Source organism: Mustelus asterias, chromosome 10 (genome assembly GCF_964213995.1).
Source record: "Mustelus asterias chromosome 10, sMusAst1.hap1.1, whole genome shotgun sequence".
NCBI classification, from domain to species: Eukaryota; Metazoa; Chordata; class Chondrichthyes; order Carcharhiniformes; family Triakidae; genus Mustelus; species Mustelus asterias.
The window spans coordinates 9,070,577-9,087,309 of record NC_135810.1 but is presented as its reverse complement, the minus strand read 5'-3'; positions in this window follow the sequence as shown (position 1 = coordinate 9,087,309).

The window sequence follows — 16,733 nt, the reverse complement described above, 5'->3', positions numbered from 1 at the left end:
CTCTATACCCGTCCCACACATGTAACTTTCTAAATGCTTTTTAAAAGACAAAATTGTACCCACCTCTACAATTACCTCTGGCGGCTTGTTTCAGACACTAACCATCCTCTGTCTGAAAAAATTGCCCCTCTGGACACTTTTATACCTCTCCCTCTCACCTTAAACCTATGCCCTCTAGTTTTAGACTCCCCTACCTTTGGGAAAATATATTGACTATCTCACTGATCTATGCCCCTCATTATTTTATAGGCCTCTATAAGATCAGCCCTCAGCCTTCTACACTCCAAAGAAAAAAGAAAAAAAGCAAGTTATTGTGATCTGGAATGTGCTGCCTACAGGGGCTGTGGATAAAAATCCAATGTAAAGTTTATTTATTAGTGTCACAAGTAAGGCTTACATTAACACTGCAATGAAGTTACTGTGAAAATCCCCTAGTCGCCACACTTCGGCACCTGTTCGGGCCAATGCACCTAACCAGCATGTCTTTCAGACTGTGGGAGGAAACTGGAGCACCCGGAGGAAACCCATGCAGACGCACAGAGAACACAGACAGTGACCCAAGCTGGGAATCGAGCCCACGTCCCTGGCGCTGTGAGGCAGCAGTGCTAACGACTGTGCCACCGTGCCGCCCAATGGTCATAGCTCCCAAAAGTGAACTGGAAAAATCCTGGAACTGGAGAGGAATTGTAGGACTGTGGCGAAAGAGCAGGGAAGTCAGGATAATCAGAGAGCTCATTCAAAAAGTCAGTGCAGATAGGATGAGTCGAATGGTCTCCTGTGTGGTGAGGTTGCATGTGGGAATTTTCAGGGCTTAGTCCCTGCTGCAGGGACAGGTTTAGCTGCAGAACTGCGTTCACACCTCCAGGTTTCCTGATCAATTGTAACTGGATGAGTAATCCAAAGACCCAGGGTAATGCTCTGGGGATCTGGGTTCGAATCCCACCATGGCAGATGGTGAAATTTGAATTCAATAAAAATCTGGAATTAAAAGTCGAATGATGACCATGAAACCATTGTTGATTTTTGTAAAAACCCACCTAGTTCATGAATATCCTTTCGAGAAGGAAATCTGCCACCCTTACCTAATCTGGTTTACATGAGACTCCAGGTCCACAGCAACATGGCTGACTCTCAGATGGCCTCAGGAATGGGCAATGAATGCTGGCCCAGCCATGAAAAAATATATTAAAAAATAGTCCAAGTGAAATGACGGCCAGAATGTTTTAGCATTTACACCGGCAGGATTTTCCCATCCCGCTGCAGTGAACGGAGATTTGGCTGGCTGCCAAATTCTCCAACTTCGCTGCAGTGGGAGCGTGACGTGAATGGCAGGTAAGATCGCGCCCAGTGCGTTCATTCTGTGAAAGGAAGGGTTTTAAATTAAAGAGCCATGGCATAGGCTCGAAGTGTTCACCATCTCTTGGACTTCTGTGGCTGCAGGAACCACAGAAATGGAGAGGGGACCATTTTGTCCCTCACTCTTACCAGGTAGTTTGGCTGTGGGATCTGAGGGGCTACAGTGAGGTGTGCTGTGCAAACAAAGGCTGGGCCTGGACGAAAGGTTTGGAAGAAAGTGGATGAGAGAGTATGCAGCACTAGTTTATCCCTTTTAACTTGGAGAGGTTGGACAAGGAGGATCCAGTGCCTTAGGAAGTCACGACAAGTAAGTGACATTGCACCTTCAGGTACAACGCCTCACTGTCTGAATTATCCAGCATCCTCCAGTACCGTGAACCTCAGGTCAACACACCTTGCAGGTCTACTCATTCCTCTCTCTACAGGCACCTAACATTCCCATCTAAGCAGCCAACACTCACACTCACCCTCAGCGCATTGGGCTCTCGCACCCAAGCCTCAGAGCCACACTTGGCAAACAATTTCCATCCTACCTCTCAGCACAAACCATGACGAACACTCCCACTCCTCTGGGCTCTCCCCTCGCAAGAGAGCAGACCGCACAAAATGGCGAGAGACAAAGAACTTTGGGAGAGGGTTGGGGGTGGCGGTGATGATGGGAACTCTGACCTCCAGTACCAGCCACCAATGCATGCCCACCTATTGGGAACAACATGTTGTTCCAAGAGGCTGCTGATGTCAGCAATGACCTGACAAGTGAGCCTGAGCCTCGTGAGGCTCTTATGCTCAGACATGTCAGCAGAGCTGACTGGCCTTCTATTGGGGGTCTGAAATCCTTCCAGTTAAGGATGGCTGGGAGGCTATCCCCTGTGCCCTGTGGAGGGTCAGCATGTAGCTAAAGAGAGGGTGCTACAGTTCCAGCTGCTGGAGCTGTTAGTGGTGAGATAGTCTCTTGGCCATCAGCAGAGGTGATTGGGTGAAACTGCATTTGCTGCTGCCATGCCTGGGTGAAGCCTGGCAGTAGGATGTGCGGCTGATAATGAGTGAAGTACTCAGCAGGTGAATTGCCTTCCAAGATGTTATCAATCATCTGTCACACAATGATAGCAAATTGGGCAACAATCTCTCAATGGCCATGGATGGAGCTCTTCAATTTCACTGATAAAGACCTCCCAACCTTTCACTTTCAACAAGACCTCATTCCCAATAGGTGGGCATACACTGGTGTCTGGAGGCCAGTTCTCCCATCACAGCAACACCCCCCTCCCCCCACTACCCCCACCTCCCCACCTCCCCACCACGTTAGCTCTCGATCTCTCGCCATCTTGTTGCTGCACATTTGCCCTGGTGATTTTGGAAAGCTGTTGACAGGTCAGGCGACTTGTTTCCTGGGTTGGAAATCCATTTTGTATTTCATTTGATTCTTCATTCTTCAATATTTTTACCATGATGCCACATCGGAATATTGGGTGGTGATGAAAAAGAAGGTCGTAATCTTCTTTAATGACAGAAGAAAAATACTCAAGCATTTTCCTTCGTTGTTGAAAATTGGGGTATTAAATGCCCTTGAAACTGGGTTGAGATCCTGACATCAGCCCAGCTTCTTCCAGAGAAGAAGCCTTGGAGGGAGTGCAGAGAAGGTTCACCAGGTTGATACCGGAGATGAGGGGTGGAGATTATGAGGAGAGATTGAGCAGATTAGGTTTGTACTCGTTGGAGTTTAGAAGACTGAGGGGTGATTTAATAGAGGCATATAAGATAATGAAGGGGCTGAATAGGGTAGAAGTGGAGAGATTCTTTCCACTTAGAAAGGAAACCAGAACTAGAGGGCACAGCCTCAAAGTAAAGGGGGGTCAGTTTAGGACAGAGTTGAGGAGGAACTTCTTCTCTCAGAGGGTGGTGAATCTCTGGAATTCTCTGCCCACTGAAGTGGTGGAGGCTACCTCGTTGAATATGTTTAAGTCACGGATAGATGGATTTCTGATCGGTAAGGGAATTAAGGGTTATGGGGAGCAGGTAAGTGGAACTGATTCACTTCAGATCAGCCATGATCTTATTGAATGGCGGGGCAGGCTCGAGGGGCCAGATGGCCTACTCCTGCTCCTATTTCTTATGTTCTTATGTTCTTATGTTCCAGGGTGGGATTGAGGGCGACGGGGAACCTCTCCAACAGTGAGTAATTAAGCATCTTAAAAAGCCAATTAAGAACTGCTTCTACCCTCCCTGCTGGACTTGCAAGGCAGGGCACCAGTTTCCAGGCTGTCAGCAATTATTAAAAGAAGCTGTTTTACTTTCATGTATTTTTTTTTCCCTTTGCAGCCTCCCGGGCAACATGCCACACTCTGGGCAAAAGATGTGGCAAGCGCACTGGTCTCTTTTATTGCTATGCCTGAGCTGGTGGCAGGGTGGGTATCACAAGTGCTTTGGCGTGACTTGATCTACAGAGGAAGCAGCACCGCAACCCCCCCCCCCTCCCCCTCCCCTCACTGCTCACTCGCCTCCAATCCCCAGCTGCGCAGCCGAGACCAGAGGGCTCAGAATAATGAGGGAAAAATTTGAAAGGCTACATATGCTGAAGATCTGACCTGTTAGCTTGTCTTTTCAGTTCTTAAGCGCTGACTGATCTCCAAAGCTATCCAGTTAACCACAAGCTCACTTGCAACCAATGTGATAACTAGGAAGCAGCATGGACAAGTATGATTGCTCCCAACAATATGTTTAGCTGTCATCGTATTGACGTGTAAGAACAGTTGGCATTTGAGGTGGAGAAACATGAAGAGGTAAATATAATGTGGGGAGCATAAGACAAGATAAAAAGTGATGCAAAATTTTAAGCTTGTCACTAAAAGTTTCATTAATCTTTTTCTGATCACTCTCCTTTCTTCCGACATGTTGATGACTTTTTTATTATTTATTTTTTCATTGCTTGTTAATTCATGTTTGCAAATAGTATCTTCAGCCATTGGGATCACAATTGCCAGTTGGAATCACAGTCACCTGACTCAGTTGCAGAAGAGACTTAAAAATACTTTCTCTTTTTAAGCCAATCTAAATGTATAGATGCAAGGGTTCAGAATCCTTGTAGTTTCTTACAGGAGTGTGGAGCTTGTTCCTGAGTATTAGCGTTGTTGCAGCCCCATCCTCAAGGCCCTGTAGATGTCTCAGGGTGTCGGAGCGGTTCTCTCAATTGCCTCCACAGGTCCTGCCCACCCATACATTAAACCAGCTAACACCTTGGGCAGGATTTCATGGCCTCGCTTGTCCCGAAACTATAAAATCCCGCCCGACATCAACAGACCTTCCCAGTTATAAATAAAATCCAATAACCGTTACCATACTGAGATTGGCATAGAAGAAGTTTAGTTTATTTCTTTATAAAGTTTGTTTATTTATTAGTCACAAGTAAGCTTACATTAACACTGCAATGAAGCGACTGTGAAAACCCCCGAGTCGCCACACTCCGGCACCTGTTCGGGTACACTGAGGGAGAATTTATCATGGCCAATTCACCTAAACTGCACATCTTTGGAGTGTGGGAGGAAACCGGAGCACCCGGAGGAAACCCACACAGACACGGGGAGAATGTGCAAACTCCACACAGACAGTAACCCAAACCGGGAATCGAACCCGGGTCCCTGACACTCTGAGGCAGCAGTGCTAATTGCTGTGCCACTGTGCCGCCCTCATGGAGAAATTCTCCATGAAGACCCCAGGTGGATACTGCATCATGTGGCGAGCCCTTCTCCCACTCCTCTTGTTCTCTCTTCCAACAGTGTCCTCCCCCCCATGTGTTACCTCTGCACATTCTCACTGTCATGTTGTCATCAAACAGGAATTCATTACTATTGCACACATATCAAAGAATAAGTGGTTTGTACAGAACCCTTGGTGATGTCAGGAAAAATGGTTATGACATGAAAATATCAGGGAAATCTCCAATAGATTGGAATCTTTTCTGCTGGGTATATATATTTTTAAACTATTGAAAAAATGGAAGCTGCTTAAGGCAGGGATAGCTTGGTTATACTAATGGAACTAATGCTTTTGATATGTTGATGAGCCTAGCAACACTGCAAACAGATGTTTACCTAAGGCAAGCTGGTAACAATGGGGATTAGAACATAAAGGATTTTGAATAAGAGGCTGAAGTTCAAAAGAGAAGACAAAGTGTGAACTTGGAATTTACACTCAGAAATATCGACTCACAAAATGAAGGTAATTAAGTTTGACTTCTAAAAAGGTTAGTTCGGATAAGGGAAGATCAAAAGGGAAAAAATGTATATCAGGAGATGATTAAACCTATGCAAATATGTCTGCTTCAGATCTCAACCACAGTACGAATAGCTGTTTAACTCACAGCTCGCCATGTCTGTGAAGAAAGCCAGTTCTGAGAAGCTACTTGTTTGTTTTACCTCAGAAGCAAACCCCAAGAGATCTAACTGCCTGGTATGGTAACAGTTACTGGATTTTTAAATAGTTGTTTAAAAGTCTATAAGACATTGCAGAATGCTCAAGGAGAATTAGCTCTGAAGCTAATAAAAAAAGGTGTTTGGGACTGGGTAAAATTAGAGATTCTGTGTATAGCCATTGTCTTAATTAAGGGCACTTCTATTTTATAGTATTGTTGTTTGTTTTATGGCTTAATAAACATTTTATTATTTTAAATCATCACAACATGTCTGGCACATCATTCTCTGGATTTCAAATCTTTCCTCACATTATATCAAATTGCAAAATGCAGTTGTTTCAAGTTTTCCTTCCGGGGTTTGAAATAAGATGTTTACCGTCAGCCATATTCAAACAAAGACAAGACAAAGTCCCTCAGCACTTACTGCAGGACTCCTTGTAGATTTTAACAACTTTGAACAAATCTAGAAATTACCAGAAACTTCTACAATCACAGCAGCAGTCAGCGGGAAAAAAAATCAACAGTTAATATGAAGGATAGTTAATTCCTCGAAATAGCACTGGTGGGGTTGGGAGTGAGTCCATTGACTCTGCATTGGTTCTTTAGCAGAGTAATTAGTTAGTCCCCCTCCTCCTGTCTTTCCCTGCATCCTGTAATGTTTTCTTTATTCTTCATTGTATTCACCACCTCATAAGTCACTGCATTCCAAATCTAATATTGTTGTGGAAGAAAATTCCCTCATGCCATCTCTGACTAGTCTTTTGAAATTTGCGCCCTCTGGGTATCCGCCCTTCATCTATTGGAGACAGATTCTCTTTATCTGCTCTGTCTTATGTCCATCATATGATTTTCAACACTTCTAAACATCTTTTGTGTTGTACTGAACACCAAGCCACATGTGCTTAAAAAATTCTAACTCAGGGTAGATGCAGGGAGGATATTCCCGTTGGTGGGGGAGTCCAGAACCAGGGGTCACAGTCTGAGGATTCGGCGTAGGCCATTTTGTATGGAGATGAGGAGACATTTCTGCATGGAAAGAGTGGTGAACCTGTGGAATTCATTACCACAGGAAGTAGTTGATGCCAAATCATTGAATGCTTCAAGAGGTGGCTAGATATAGCACTTGTGGTGAATGGGATCAAAGGTTATGGGGAGAAAGCAGGATTAAGCTATTGAGTTGGACAATCATCCATGATCGTGATGAATGGCGGAGCAGGCTCGAAGGGCCAAATGGCCTCCTCTTGCTCCTATATTCTATGTTTCTATGCAACCCCGATAACCACATAAAGAAACAAAGATCTTCTAGTAAGCATCAGGTTTCCTCCAGACATCAACATGGGAATGGAATTAATGGGAATAAAAGAAACAGCCAACAGGCTGTCCAAGGTTGTCGGTGGAGTGTGGGGACCATGGGGAGGAAATGGCCGAGTGGTATTATCACTGCACTATTGATCCAGAAACTCAGCTAGTGTTCCGGGGACCCAGGTTCAAATCCCGCCACGGCAGATGGTGCAATTTGAATTCAATAAAATAAATCTGGAATTAAGAACCTACAGACGACCATGAAACTTGTTGCTTGTTAGAAAAAACCCAACTGGTTCACTAATGTCCTTCAGGGAAGGAAATCAGCTGTCCTTACCCGGTCTGTCCTACATGTGACTCCAGAGCCGCAGCAATGTGGTTGACTCTCAACTGCCCTGGGGCAACTAGGGATGGGCAATAAATGCTGGCCAGCCAGCGACATTCATGTCCCATGAATGAATAAAAAAAACCACCAAGGAGCATGAATCCAGCAGAAATGGTTTCTATCCAGATTTCTGGCCTGTCTGAATTCCTGAGATCCATAACCAAAAAGAAACAGAATTTCTCGATTATATTGCCTCTAACCTTTGAACCAGGATATTATTTTGCCTCATAGTTCTGAAATGTATGGAGCATGCCATTTTATCATAATCTTTCTCATTTCTGAACCCGGCATTTGCAACAGCTTAATGCAGTCACGTTTAATTGAAAGCATTCTTTCTGGTAGTATCACAACTTGGTATGGCCCCTGCTCTGCCCAAGACCGCAAGAAACTACAAAGGGTCGTGAATGTAGCCCAACCCATCACACAAACCAGCTTCCCATCCATTGACTCTGTCTACACTTCCTGCTGCCTCAGCAAAGCAGCCAGCATAATTAAGGATCCCGCGCACCCCGGACATTCTCTCTTCCACCTTCTTCCTTCGGGAAAAAGATACAAAAGTCTGAAGTCACGTACCAACTTCCCTGCTGCCATCAGACTTTTGAATGGACTTACCTTGCATTATGTTGATTTTTCTCTACACCCTAGCTATGACTGTAACACTACATTCTGCACTCTCTCCTTTCCTTCTCTATGAACGGTATGTTTTGTCTGTATAGCGTGCAAGAAACAATACTTTTCACTGTATGTTAATACATATGACAATAATAAATCAAATCAAATCAAAATCAAATCAATCAAGGCAGACACTGCTGCCTCACAGTGCCAAGGAGCAAGGTTCAATTCCGGCCTCAGGTCACTGCCTGTGTGAAGTTTGCACATTCTTCCTGTTTCTGTGTGGGTTTCCTCCCACTCTCCAAAGATGTGTGGGTTAGCTTGATTGGCCATGATAAATTGCCCCTTAGTGTCAGGGGGATTAGCAGGGTAAATAGCTAATTTGAAATAAAGAGCTCATATAATTTTTTTAAATCTTTAATTTACAAGAATAAGAAATGACAGGTGGTCTTATTGATACATGTAAGATCCCAAGGGGACCAGGCAAATTTGATTTTGAAAGTTCATAAGTTCATATGATATAGGAGCAGAATTCAACCATTCAGCCCATTGAGTCCGCTTCGCCATTTGATCATGGCTGGTATCCTCCTCATCCCCATTTTCCTGCCTTCTCCCAATAACCCTTCAACCCATTACCAATCAAAAATCTGTCCAACTCCTCCTTAAATTTATTCACTGTCCCAGCATCCATTGCACTTTGTAGTAGCGAATTCCACAGATTCACAACCCTTTGGAAGAAGTAGTTTCTCCTCAACTCTGTTTTAAATTTGCTACCCTTTATCCTAAGACTATGGCCTCTCGTCCTAGAATGCCCCACAAGAGGAAGCATCCACTCCATACCTACTTTATCCATATCTCTTATCATCTTGTATACCTCAATTTGATCCCCCCTCATTCTTCTAAATTCCAGAGAATACAGGCCTAAACTGTTCAATCTCTCTTCATACGACAAACCCCTCATCTCTGGAATCAATCTAGTGAACTTCCTCTGAACTGCCTCCAATGCCACTACATCTTTCCTCAAATAAGGGGACCAAAACTGTGCACAATACTCCAGGTGCGGCCTCACCAATGCCTTGTATAGTTGCAACAATACTTCCTCACCTTTATATTCTATTCCTTTAGCTATAAATGCCAACATTCCATTCACTTTCTTTATTATCTGCTGTATCTACATGCTAGTTTTCTGTGACTCATGAACGAGGACACCCAGATCCCTCTGCACCGGAGCACTCCAAAGTCTTTCCCCATTTAGAGAATAAGTCACCATCTCATTTTTCAGACCAAGATGCATGACCTCACACTTATCCTCGTTAAACTCCATCTGCCACATTTTGGCCCACTCTCCCACCCTATCTATATCCATTTGTCAGGCTCTTATTTCCTCATTGCAACTTACTGTTCTACCTATTTTTGTGTCATCTGCAAATTTAGCTATAGAGCCTTCTATCCCTGTATCCAAGTCATTAATATAGATTGTAAATAGTTGGGGCCCAAGGATCGAACCCTGTGGCACCCCACTAGTTACTACTTGCCATCCAGAAAAAAATCCACTTATCCTGAGTCTCTGTCTTCTGTCCATCAGCCAATCATCTATCCAAGCTAATAAATTACCCCTAATCCCATGTGATCTAACCTTGTGAATGACCTTTTGTGTGGCACCTTATCAAATGCCTTCCAGAAGTCCAGATATGTTACATCTACAGGACCCCCATTATCCACTTGCCTTGTTACATTCTCGAAGAACTCTAAAAAATTAGTCAAACATGATTTGCCTTTCATGAAACCATGCTGACTCTTATGGACTGCATTTTGACTTTCCAAATGTCCTGATACTGCTTCCTTGATAGTTGATTCTAACACTTTCCCAACAACAGATGTTGGGAAACAAACTAACTGGTCTGTAATTCCCCACATTTTGCCCCCCTCCTTCTTTGAATAAGGGCATTACATGAGCATTTTCCAATCCATTGGAACCTTTCCTGTGTTCAGGCAATTTTAGAATATTATAACCAATGGATCCACTATCTCTGCTGCCACTTTAATACCCTAGGATGTAGGCCATCAGGCCCGGGGGACTTGTCTGCCCTCAATCCCAATAGTTTGCTGAGTACCTTTTCCCTATCAATGTTAACTGTTCTAAGTTCTACCCTTTCTATTACCTCTGACTTGCCCATTCCTACAGGAATGATACTAGTGTCCTCAAGGAACTTGTCCACAATAATCTTTCTCCTTGTGGGAGACCCTAAGGGGTCTCTCTTGTAAGACAGATGAGGAGAATTTTTACCTTTCAGAGAGTTGTTAACTTTTTTGAACCCTCTTCCCCAGTGAATGGTAAAGGCAGGGGGTTGATTCATATTTTTAATGAAGAGGTAGATAGATTCTTGACTAACAAGGTTGTTAAAAGATATTGGGGATAGGCAGAAATGGAGAGGTGAGGCCACAAACAAATCAGCCATGATCATACTGAACGGCAGAGTAGGCTTGAGGAGCCGAACTGCTCCTGATTTGCATGTTTGTGTGTCTCCATCAGCAGATAGAGATATACAAAGATAGAGGCAGCACAGTGGCTCAGTGGTTAGCACAAGCGACACTGGATAGACTGGGACTTATTTCCTAGAGCATAGGAGGCTGAGGGGTGATCTTATGCAGGTCTTTAAAATAATGAGGGGCATAGATCAGCGAGATAGTCAATATCTTTTTCCAAAGGTAGGGGAGTCTAAAACTAGAGGGCAGAGGTTTAAGGTGGAGGAGAGAGATACAAAAGTGTCCAGAGGGGCAATTTTTTCATATTCAATTCCAACCTCAGGTGTGTGGAGTTTGCACATTCTCCCTGTGTCTGCGTGGGTTTCCTCCAGTTTCATCTCACAGTCCAAATATGTGCAGGTTAGGTCGATTGGCCGCGCTAAATTGCCCGTTAGTGTCAAGGGAATTAGTAGGGTAAATACGTGGGGTTACGGGGATAGGGTCTGGGTGGGATTGTTGTCGGTGCAGGCTCGATGGGCAGAATGGCCTCCCTCTATCCTGTAGGGATTCTATGATTCTCTATCAGTAACTGCGATCATGAAACGACGAGATTCTTATAAAACTCATCTTGTTCGCTGATCTTCTTCAGGGAAGGAAATCTGCCGTCCTTCCCTGGTCTGACCTGTATGTGACTCCAGACCGACAGCAATGTGCTTGACTCTCAACTGCCCTCTGAAATGGTCCTGGCAAACCACTCAGCTGGACCAAACTGTTACAGCAAAGGACTTGCAATGGTTTGAGAAGGTGGCACACCACCAACCCGCTGAAGATGATGGACAATAAATGCTGGCCTTGCCAATACCAGCCCCCATCGCATGACTGAACAAAATGAGGATTACATCAATCAAATTTTACAAAGTATAGCCCCACACTTTAGTTCTTCCATTCTTTCTGTTACAGCTAGGCTGAACTCCACAAGGTTCTGAATAAGGACCTCCTAGTAGTGAAGTTGTGAGAGATGAGCAGGATTACTGGGATAGGGTTGGGGAGGGGTGGGCCTGAGTAAGGTGCAGATTGGGAGACTCAGTGCAAACATAATGGGAGGAAAGCCCTCCTTCCGCAGTGTAGGGATTCTATGGGTCTCTGGTTCGATTTTTAAAAACGGGTGACACAGTGTTTAGCACTGCTGCCTCACAGCACCAGGGACCCAGCTTCGATTCCAGCTTTGGGTCAATGTAAAAGTTAAAGTTTATTTATTAGTCACAAGTAAGGCTTACATTAACACTGCTATGGAGTTACTGTGGAATTCCTCCAGTCGCCACACTTTGGCGCCTTTTTGGGTCAATGCATCTAACCGGCACGTCTTTCAGCCTGTGGGAGGAAACCGGAGGAAACCCACGCAGACACGGGGCGAATGTGCAAACTCCACACAGACAGTGCCCAAGCCGGGAATCGAATCTGAGTTCATAAGACCATAAGACATAGGAGCAAAATTAGGTCACTTGACCCATCAAGTCTGCTCCGTCATTCAATCATGGCTGATATTTTTCTCATCCCCATTCTCCTGTTTTTTTCCTATAACCCCTGATCCCCTTATTAGTCAAGAACCTATCTATCTCTGTCTTAAAGACACTCAATGACCTGGCCTCCACAGTCTTCTGCAGTAAAGAATTCCACAGATTCACTACTCACTGGCTGAAGAAATTCCTCCTCATCTCTGTTTTAAAGGATTGTCCCTTTAGCCTGAGGCTGTGCCATCTTGTTCTAGTTTTTCCTACTAGTGGAAACATCCTCTCCACGTCCACTCTATCCAGGCCTCGCAGTATCTTGTAAGTTTCAATAAGATCTCCCCTCATCCTGCTAAACTGCAGTGAGTACAGACCCAGAGTCCTCAACCGTTCCTCATACGACAAACTCTTCATTCCAGGGATCATTCTTGTGAACCTCCTCTGGATCCTTTCCAAGGCCACTACATCCTTCCTTAGATATGGGGCCCAAAACTGCTCACAATACTCCAAATGGGGTCTCACCAGAGCTTTATACAGCCTCAGAATTACATCCCTGCTCTTGTATTCTAGCCCTCTCGACATGAATGCTAACATTGTATTGACTTCCTAACTGCCAACTGAACCTGCACGTTAACCTTAAGAGAATCTTGAAAATGACTCCCAAGTCCCTTTGTGTTGCAGCTTTCCTAAGCATTTCCCATTTAGAAAATAGTCTATGCCTCCATTCCTCCTTCCAATGTGCATAACCTCATACTTTTCCACATTGTATTCCATCTGCCACTTCTTTGCCCATCTCCCAACCTGTCCAAGTCCTTCTGCAGCCCCCCTGCTTCCTCAATACTACCTGCCCCTCTACATATCTTTGTATCATCTGCAAACTTAACAACAGTGCCTTCAGTTCCTTCCACCAAATCGTTAATGTATATTGTGGAAAGTTGTGGTCCCAGCACTGACTCCTGAGGCACACCACTAGTCACCGGCTGCCATCCTGAAAAAGACCCCTTTATCCCCACTCTCTGCCTTCTGCCAGTCAGCCAATCCTCTATTCATGGCAGGATCTTACCCTTAACACCATGGGCTCTTAACTTATTTAACAGTCTCCCATCTGGCACCTTGTCAAAGGCCTTTTGGAAATCTAAATAAATCATGTCCACCTTTATCTAACTTCTAAGTAAATCTAAATAAATCACATGCTCCTTTATCTAACTTCCTTGTTACCTCCTCATAGAGTAGAACTGAATCAGCACAGCTTCGTCAAGGGGACAAAGCCGTGCTGACTCAGTCCTGCTTTATCATGCACTTCCAAGTACTCTGCAATCTCATCTTTAATAATGGACTCTAAAATCTTGCCAATGACTGAAGTCAGGCTAACCAGCCTATAATTTCCTGTCTGCTGCCTCCCTTCCTTCTTAAACAATAGTGTTACATGAGCTACTTTCCAGTCCTCTGGGACCCTCCCGGCCTCCAGTGATTCCTGAAAGATCACCACCAATGCCTCCACAATTTCTTCAGCTATCTCTTTTAGAACCCTGGGGTGTAGTCCATTTGGTCCAGGTGACTTATCCACCATCAGACCTTTCAGTTTCCTCAGAACCTTCTCCTTAGTGATGGCCACCACACTCACCTGTGCCCCGATTCTCCTGGAACTCTGGCATCCCAATGGTCTCTTCCACTGTGAAGACTGATGCAAAGTAACTATTCAGTTCCTCTGCTATTTTTTTGTTTCCTATTATTACTTCTCCAGCCTCATTTTCCAGTGGTCCAATGCCTATTTTTGCCTCTCTCTTACCTTTCATATATTGAAAAAACTCTTGCTATCTTCTTTCATATTACGAGCTAGCTTACACTCATATTTCATCTTCTCCCCCCTCATTACTTTTTTAGTTGTCTTCTGCTCACTTTTAACGGTTTCCCAATCCTCTGGTTTCCCACTAATCCTCGCCACTTTGTCTGCCTTTTCTTTTCCTTTTTGGTGTCTTTGACTTCCCTCATCAACCATGGATGCCTCGTTCTTCCCTTAGCATCTTTCCTCCTCCTTAGGATGAATTTCAGTTGCGCGTCCCAAGTAACCCCAAAAATTCCTGCCATTGCTGTTCCACAGTCTTCCCTGCTAGGCTCCCTTTCCAATCAATTATGGCCAGTTCCTCCCTCATGTCTTTGTAGTTACCTTTATCTAATTGTAATGCCATTACATCTGATTCCAGCTTCTCCCTCTCAAACTGCAGGGTAAATTCTATCATATTGTGCTCACTGCTCACTAAGGGTTCCTTCATCTTAAATTCCCTAATCGCTTGTGTCTCTGGGTGACTGTCTGTGTGGAATTTGCACATTGTCCTTGTTTCTGCATGGGTTTCCACCCAGTTCTCCGGTTTCCTCCCACAGTACAAAGATGTGTGGGTTAGGTGGATTGGCCATGCTAAATTGCCCCTTAGTGTCCAAAGGTGAGTAGGTTAGGTGGTTCGGCCATAGTAAATGAGTGGGGTTATGGGTTGGGATGGCGGGGCAGGGGGGACTGGAGGGAAGATGCTGTGTTGGAAAGTTGGTGCAGACTCAATGGGCCAAATGGCCTCCTCCTGTACTGTAAAGGTACAATGGAGCTGCCTAGTGCCATTTTCTTAGAGCACAAACAAAATTCATGAGGTTCAAAAGCGACATATATCCTCCTGTTGGAAAGTTAGTGCCGGCTTGATGGGCCAAAGGGCTTCCATCTTCATGGTAGGGCCTCGATGGAGCTGCCTAGAACATATTCCAATGGAGTAGAAGCAATATCCACGAGGTTCAAAGGAGACATATTTTCCAAATGCAAGCTTAGTTTCCTGCCCTCCGATAGCACTGTGCATGAAGTCAATGCGATGCTAAGAAAGTAGCAATTTACACAAAAGTAAGCTTTTGGTGCATTTGCCACGCTCTCTCCTTTAGATCAGCTAGCTCATAGGGTGGCTTGAAACAGCTAACTTCAAATTGGACTAAATAAATAGCTAACAGCAATTATTAATCATCTTTTATGGTTTCCTACATTGTTTTTGTTCCCTGTGTCCAAAAGAATGAAGTAAAATCCAACACAGCATTCTTAATTCTGTGTATCCAATTTGAAACACAAATTAACTGCTGTTCCTTCAAGTGTAAAATAGAAATATGCATTCTGCGTGCATTTTAATTACTTGTCAAACTGCAGTGAAACAATAGAAAAGAGTAATAATGAAACCTCACTACATTTTATTTTAAAACAAGCATTTTATTCACTGTAGGATTTTGCAATGTCTGAATCATTTTATTTATCATGCATGTACGTCTGTATAGAGGAAATAACTATTAATACAATTAAGTCTGATTATATGGAGAATAAACCTTTAAGATGGGACTTTAATTTTTCATATTACATTTAAAAATGCACTGTACTTAAAGTACTAGACTACACAATGTGTTGTATAATTTAGTAACATTACATTTGAACAAAAATGTTTCTGCATCATTTATGTTTGACTACACTCTAAGTGCTGACAGGCTACAGTATATATGAATAATGCAAAGTACTTACAGGAATGGGCCTTTTACATTCCAAACATGTGCTGTTTTTTCCCTGGCATGATGCTTTATTTTACTACATAAAGCTCATAGAGAAATTCAATATTCAGCAAATGTATTCCCAACATTTCACAAATAATCCTGATCCCAGGTCATCATTTGAGGAATAATGAATATTAGCCTCAACACCTCAACTTTCTGAGGAAGCGAAGGAAATTCGGGACGCCCGCTACGACTCTCACCAATTTTTACAGATGCATCATAGAAAGCATCGTTTCTGGTTGTATCACAGCTTGGTATGGCTCCTGCTCTGATGCAATAAACTTCAAAAGGTTGTGAACGTAGCCCAGTCCATCATGCAAACCAGCCTCCCATCCATTCTCTCCGTCTATACTTCCCACTGCCTCAGGAAAGCAGCCAGCCTAATTAAGGACCCCACGCACTCCGGACATACTCTCTTCCACCTTCTTCCATCAGGAAAAAGATACAAAAGTCTGAGGTCACGTACCAACTGGTTCAAGAACAGCTTCTTCCCTGTTGCCATCAGACGTTCAAATGGGCCTATTATATAGTAAGCTAATCTTTCTCTAGACCCTAGCTATGACTGCAACACTACATTCTGCACCCTCTCCTTTCCTTCTCCCCGATGTACTCTATGAACAGTATGTTTTGTCTCTATAGCGCACAAGAAGCAATACTTTTCACTGCATCCCAATAAATGTGACAATAATAAGTCAAATCAAATTTAAAAATAGAAGAACTCTTTCAGGGTTGTAGTATATAGTCAACCAAAGCCAATGGAAAATCTAAGATTTCTCAATCCTATTTATCCTGCTGAGTTATTCCAAAAATTGGCCATATTTCTACTCTGGGCAAGAAAGAATACTGATACCATAACCATTCATTTCAATAGTATCTTCACAAGCTTGTTCTTCAACCAGCCTTTCTATCAATCCAGAATGGTACAAGATTGTCAATGGCTAATTTTGGTTCAACATCTGCACATCTTTCAGAAAAAAAATAAGTAAATAAGCAACAACTATTATGAATTTAACAGCCTTAGTTACTTCCCTCATATATTCCTTTATATATTCCCTCATATATGCCTTCTAAGGGCAGCACGGTGGCACAGTGGTTAGCACTGCTGCTTCACAGCTCCAGGGACCTGGGT